Source organism: Pipra filicauda, unplaced genomic scaffold (assembly GCF_003945595.2).
Source record: "Pipra filicauda isolate LSUMZ 115617 unplaced genomic scaffold, ASM394559v2 scaffold431_size579624_pilon, whole genome shotgun sequence".
Lineage (NCBI taxonomy): Eukaryota > Metazoa > Chordata > Aves > Passeriformes > Pipridae > Pipra > Pipra filicauda.
Genome location: NW_024104567.1, coordinates 243,691 through 250,989, shown reverse-complemented (window position 1 = coordinate 250,989; position 7,299 = coordinate 243,691). Strand labels below are relative to the sequence as shown.

Here is a 7,299-nt window from a genome sequence, read left to right as displayed (position 1 = left end):
TCAATGTCCATATTTACCATGTTTTATTATGCTCTGTGAATTGCAGTCCAGAGCACACAAATTCATTTCACAGAAGGTACACAAGGGCTGTGTGATTTCTCAGTGCCTCTACAATGAAGCTCTTGCAACACTGACCACACAGGTAACCTAAAACACATTTTATGTTTCTACTGAAGTACATACTGAGATGTCCTAGTACATAGTTATTTCAATTAAAATGTGGAATTTATTGAGAACAGAAGAAATAGCTAAATGTAAGTCAAAGCACGTGCGTTCACTGCAGCACCATTAAATTCCAGTGCAGGTTATTCCTACAACCAGGAAAGAGGACAAGTGTCAGCAATGAAGAGTCACCATGACTGAAGACTGGCAGGACAATGAAAATGGAACCTGATCAATCCTCTCAGGATAAGCCTGAACCTTGCAATGTGAAAGAAAGATGGTTGGTCGTGGAAAGCCTGTGGGTTGAGGGAATCCTGCCATGCTTACCAATCTGAAAACAGTTCCCTGTGAGGGCGTTACAGAGGAAACAAATGCTGTATATGTGTCTTGGTTTAATGACAATATATTCAGGAGGTGGAACCTCTAATGAGGTAAACCTCCACTTCTCTTTTGTTTACTTCCTTCTCCCAAATATTGACAAATTTTGAAGTTACGAGGAGTCTGAAAGAAGGAGGAAAAAGATAACAATTCTACTAAAAAATGGAGAACAAAACAGAACAAAACAAAAACAAACAAAAGCACAAAATATGTTACCTAGCCACTTCCTCTCCCTTGGTGAAAATGAGAAAAACCTGGAAGAGTGTTTCGTTCAAAGAAAGGAGTCCTATGCCACCAAGACGGCAGCGTGGATCCCGACGAAGCAAAACCATGTGACGTGACAACGATGGAACCAAAGCAGCGCTGGGACCAGGTGATCGTGAGCCAAGTGGTGGCAGTGCCCCGTACAGCTCCCAGAAGGAAATTCCCAGGCTTTTGGCATGGCTGTGGCAGCGGCTGGCAGCGGCGCTGGCACCCCTCAGGCAGCTGACGGCAGTTGCCACGGCAAAAAGCGCTGGTGGCAGCTTGCCACGGTGAGGGAAAGCCGGGTGGCGACAGAGCGAGAGACAACCACTGATGAAGCAGGTTGGTTCCCGGGGGAAAAGCTCCAGTGAGCAAAACCACAAGTACCAAGAGAGACAGTTCCAGAAGCACTGGAGACTTTTATCCCCTTTCCCTGAGTTCTCGTGATGTTTCACTTCAGGGACCACCCTACTCTTTCTAGCAGGGTACCAGTGCTGGGGGACAGTCCCTCCCTGGTGCAGCCCCAGCAGGGCAGGGGTGGTCCCCTGTACTTTGAACTATGTGATGATACAAAAAATTCAACAAAAAAGCTTCTTATTTAACTAATACTATAACATTATGTAAGACTACTTACATATATGAAGCCCTACTGATGAACAGATCACATCTTCACAAACAAACCTGGCAAAAAAATCCTTTTGGAAATGATTGCTTTGTAAATGTAACTAGTATATGGCATGACGGAAATGTGTTTGCACAAGACACTTTGTAACATAGCGTCAGAATGTCTTCCTTGACAATTATGATTTTTGCCACTCTGATATTCTAATGCAAAAAGGTATTTTGATACCATGAAGATGTGATGGCTCATATTTTCCTGGCTATTCTGTAGCAGTTAATGATGGATAGACAATTTCTGCTGGTTCAAATTTTGAACTACCAGTAGTGCACAGAAACTACTTCTCGGTACCCTGCTTTTCCTTTTTGAGTTTACTACTCCCTCTGTGGTAAACCTTGCAAGTCCTTGAAGGAATGTCAAGAGGAACGGTCGTAGCTACAATTCCCATGCAATTTACATTATGACAATCTGGCTACAGGTTCTCAGTAGCTCTTGTCACTCAGAGGTGAGGAATTCCCAACAGCTTCGGCAAAATTCATTCAACTTTTCTGAATTCTTTTTCAGTACAGCCAAGATGGTTGTCTTCAAAATACCAATGACCAGACACATATTCCACACAATTGTTGCCAATAACAGATTTTGCATTTAGATTTCATCACTGGTGAAACAGAAGAAAATGTGAAGAGCCCTTTCAGCCAGATTTCCTCTAAGCCACCTCCTTTACATACACACCACCTCCAGCTTCTGGTGGCAAGTCATACCTTCACAGCAGTTGTATTTCCAGCACCTGTTACTGAGGGAGAGGCCCTCTTCCCCAGCCTGCTGAGTAGCAGCCCTGACCTAAGGCATATTGCAATTGCTCTCCCCAGTTTGGTGTTGTCTGTAAACTTGCTGAAAGTGCAAGACAGCTCATTGCCCAGGCCATTAAAAAAGACATTAGTCACTATCAACCTACCAGTGTGCATCCCTGAAGGATGCCCCCAGGAACTAGTTGCCAGTTGGATTTTCATATGGTTGATATGAGCCCTTCAGCCCAACCATCCACCCAGTTCTTCATTCCCTTCACATTCCAATTATCCAGTCCAAATCTCACCAACTTGCCTACAAGTACACTGTGCGGAATCATGTCAAAAGCCTCGATAAAGCCAATCCTAATCAATTCGACACCCTCCACACAGGCTGTTGTCTCATTGTACAAGGAAATAAGGTTGGTCAGGTAAATCCCAGTCACTTTTTCATCCTTCATGTGCTTGGAAATAGCTTCCAGGATAATGTGCTGTCCAGTCTCCCCAGGGACTGAGTTGAGGCTGACTGTTGCCTGGATCCTCCTTCTTGCCATTCTTGATGACAGGTATGATGACATTTGTCTTTTTTTCAATCACCAGCATCTTTCAAAGATGACAGAAATCAACCTTGAAATTATATTGGCAAACACCCTTGGCATTCTCAAATGCATCCCTTCTGGCCTCATGTGTAGACCTAATTTATCTGACATTTTTAAGATGTCTGCTCCAGGAAGGGATGAAACATCCCCTAAGCTCAACTGACTTTGAAGACATTATTTCCATTACCTAGATTGAAGGACGGAAATGAGACTTACATGGAAGAATCTGTAGTGGAGATGTCTCATACATGCAGACAAACCGTGCTCCTACTGTGTGCAAATCCTGTTTATTATTCCCAGCAACTGCAACTGCCCATCCTGGTGTTTTCCAGGTACGCCAGGTTGTGGCTCCTGGCATGCCAGGTTGAAGCTGGTGAAGACAAATAAGAAAACCCTCAGTCTGAGGAGGAGAAAGTGTTCTCACTGTAATGCCATAGCATATGCTTTCTGACTGAGAGGAAGGTGGCAGTAGTACAAACTAACAAGACATTGACCTGTTTCTTATGTGCCTGTTTGCTTCTCAGCGCCTTTGTTACCATACCCTGGCATGGCTGCAGGCTCCTAGGGGAGGTAATGGTGGCACCTTGCTGATTCTAGGAACGAGAAACAGTTACACACACAAAACCCCAAACCCAACAAAACTTATGTTGTTTGCCATACAGAGTGCTGATAATGATGTGAGACTACCAAGCCATGCAGCACTGCTGCCCAGACAAGCATGATTCTTTTTTCCCCACTTGCTGTGTTTTAATAATATTCCTAAACTGTGTGGCACTCAGGAGAGCCAAGGCTCCAGCTCTGTTGGGAGCTTTTATAATATCAGGATCTTATCATGACTCTGATGTTCTAAATACTTAAAACCTGAACACCTGGAATCAGATAATAACAGAATAATCTTCACTTCCATTAAAAAAAATATCTAATCTTACTTTGCAGAGAGAAGCAAGAACCACTGGCTTAGAAAACAGTGGACTAATTCAGCTCAAGTATTCACTCTGAGTTATCTGCCAGTTTAATGAACTGAATAAATCCCAGAACTGGTACAGCAGAAACAGCACAGATGCACAGGTACTTTTAGGAGGGATGCAGAACTGCATGTATCATCATCAGCAAGCTGTTAGATCAACTCAGACACTTCACTCAAATTCACCATAGAAACAGAGTGAGTACAGAATAGCAAGAATATCTGAAGAGTTAGTTCAGGGACTTCAAGAACTGGAAGATGACTCAGATTGACATTTTTAATAACCCCTGAGAAATCTGCTCTCTGTGAATTTGGCTAATCCCTTTTTAATCTCATGCCTCTGATGTTCATGGCATCCTGGAGCCATCCACTTCTCACGTTACCAAGCTGTGCATAAACTGTATGAGCTACTTTTGTTTGTTTAAAGCTACTACACCCATATGGGTCCTCTGTTGTCAGACACACTGACAGCTTCTGTTGCTTCCCCATATTATTCATGATTTTATGGGTGTTGTCATCTCCCCTCGCCCATCATTTCTGGTCACATCTGCCCACATTACTTATACCCTGCTCCCTTGGAACTAAACAACCTTTCTATCATGTACTATAAGAAGATACCACTCTCCAGGTACAGTCTTCCAGCTAAGGAGATCACATCTTCCCTCCATCTTTAACCCACCCCGCTATCCGTATCTGCCCACAAGCAGAGCAGTCTTCTCCAGACCACCCTAAGCAAGGGCACACCACCAGCAGTGCAACCTCTAGTGCGCCTCCTCCTCCACTCCCCTGTGCCTCTGCCTCCTCTTTCTGTTCCAGCCTCTGTGTCATTTTCCCCCTTCCTGGTCCCATTCACCCTTCAGGGTGAGTTGGGCTTCCCTACTTCGCTCCCATCTTCCCTGCCAATTGGATACCTTTTGTTCAGCACCTCCCCAGCCCAGCCATGGGCTGAAGTTGCCTCCTCACCTTGTTAAATCCCTCATTCCACTTGTCCCTTTCTGTCCTTTTGTCTGCAGCTTCCACTGCCTGCACAAAGTCCCCATACATAAAAACACTAAAAAACAAACAAAAAAAAAATGGCTCCTTTCTCTCTGAGCAGCCAGAGCTTCCTTAGTTTTTCTCTTTTCCTCTATGTCATTTCCTTTCCCAGGACAGAAATTTTTAATTTTCTAACCTCACTCACTATGCTTTTTTCTATGGGATATCAGCTTGGCAGCCCTGTTGCCACAGGCACTGTACCACCAGCTGCAGCCATGCTGCTTCTGCACCACACACAGTGAGCAGGGTGTCTCCCACTTGGATCTAGAGATCTGATATTTGTCATTCCCTGGTTTTCCATTCACTGTCTCTTCCTCACACTGCAGTCCCCACTCAGCAGCTGGTTCAGTTGCCGCCTTGGGGAAGGGCTTCCTTCTCCCCCTTTATCAGCTCAGCTCAGTTTGTTCCCCCTCACCTCCTTCATCTGCCTCCATCACTCATGCTGGGTGGGACTTTACCTTGCACCTTGTGCTTCCCCTCCAGCAGCAGTTCACTGTGCCAGTGCTGCTGGCATCTGGTGGCACAGGAGGTTGAGGAGTATCTCTCCCACTGAGTCCTTAAGTGAGCGTTCTGCTCTTGGTTGCACTACTGCATGATGAGGACTCGCCAAAGACTGGGGCACGGTCGCAATGCTTGTCTCTTGGTTTGGAAGGACAGGTGCTGGGTTTCCAAAACACAAAGCAGGCTGCCAGCACCACTGGCGGAAACCTCTCTCCCTAGATGTCTCCTCAATAGCTGCTAAGCGGTCCCCCTCGGTGCCAGGAAAGATCCTGCAGAGCCTGCTGCAGCCAGCAGACACTGATGACCACAATGACCAGGTGAGATCCACACAAATGGTATGAAGGATACACCAAGGAGAGGGCCTGCCATGGGGAGACACATTCCCTCTTCTGTCCCTTCTCATCTCATCCACTCCTGAATGTGGTCCTCCGGAGTCCCTGAGCCCATCTCAGCACCCAAAATTCCATCTTCATAATGATGGGGACTGAACTATGAACACTTGCAGCTGTTTTCCCTGTGGAAACCAATGTGGACGACAGCAAGGGAGATTATGCCTGAGGAAGGATGCCAAACATATAACAATACTTTCCTAACATCTCTCCAGGTTCTTCTTTAGTCAAAAGGAGGCATTGTTGTGATCCCCTGGCAGCACCTGGCATTTTTCTTCCCCTCATGTTTCATGCTTTTTTGAAACACTTGGGAACCTTTAGTGCCAATATCATGCTTCGGCAATGAGTTTCACCATAAAACATATGAAAAAGTATCCAAGCACAGCCCCATTCCTCTCGCAACACAGCAAATCCAAGAAGCACATGGAAGACACTAGGCTCTAATGTACCCAACTCCTGGCAAGCCTGAGGCGTTTGCATTTAGCACCTGCTGAAATAAATAAATACCTTTTTTTTTTATTATTCCGCTTCATCTCCCAGTCATACTCAGATAATGCCATTGCTAGATGGGGATCAAGAGCTGGAATTGTATTAGTAAACTTCCCTCACACCAGTTCAGAAATTAGAAGTAACATCTGTAAAGTGGAGAGCCAAAACCCACTGAATGTGGTTGCACTGCAGAGCACGTGGAGCACATGCCTCTGCTGCTGCACGCTGGTGCACAGGTGGAGTGTCAGGAAGGCAAATACTTTCCCCAGCAAGAATGACTACACAGTTCGCCTGCAAGCAGGTCTTGTTCATTCTATATCTTCATGTGAGCTTGGATTTAAGCTGTAACCTAGAGAATTCACTAAAGTGTTGACACTTCATTCAGAACAAGTGTATTTCAGGCTGTGCTGTGGAAACAGGACTGAAGAGTGATATTTAAACTCGGTGTGACAGCAAGGACAACACTTTAGCAAAGCATTACAAGCAGATCACCTGGCACTTGAAGCATCTTCCTTTGGCATTATCTGAAATAAAACAATATTGGAGAGACAACTTTAGTTAAGGATACAGTGGCCAAAGGTGACAACGCCTTCGGAGCCTGTCCTGTCTTGCTGACTGGCCAGGAGGCTGGAATTGCTCATCAGCCTGACCATGTCTGCTGTGGACTCAGCTGTACAGAGCACCGAGCCATGCTCCCCGGTGTCCCTCACCATGCCACCCGTCCGGTCAGGAGTCCCGGGGCTCTGCTTACAGCTCAGGAACACCGGGAGCAGATTTTTCCGGTTAGTGCTGGGGGGATCTCTTGTCTCTGATCTCATCTCAGCATCTCAGGGCTGCACGTACCAGACGTGGAACCAAGCACAGCTGGACTGAACACCAAGTCCCAAACTTTCCGGGAGATGGCACTGAAGGAGGGGATGCAACGACGAGATAGGGTAGAACTTCGCTCTGCCACCTGGCACGGGGCTCTGCCCTGTTCTTAGGGAGCCGGCACCGGCACTGCCCGTCTCGCCACCGGCCCCTAAAGCCCCAAGGCAGTGGTAGCCCCGGGCCGGGGCTGAAGAGTGGGTTATCCGGCGCGCTCTGGACCACGAATCCACCGTGAAACCAAACACCTCACCTGCGCCCAACAACG

The 7,299-nt window shown here is 46.4% G+C and overlaps 1 long non-coding RNA gene across 1 annotated transcript; it reads right to left on the bottom strand.

Annotated features, from left to right (window-relative positions):
• Positions 1-7,264, bottom strand: LOC113983979. The gene is made up of 2 exons (XR_005565165.1): positions 3,003-7,264; positions 1-2,790 (listed from the first exon to the last, which is right to left on the bottom strand). It is a non-coding gene; the product is annotated as an uncharacterized LOC113983979 (long non-coding RNA).
• Between the last annotated feature and the right edge of the window lie 35 nt (positions 7,265-7,299).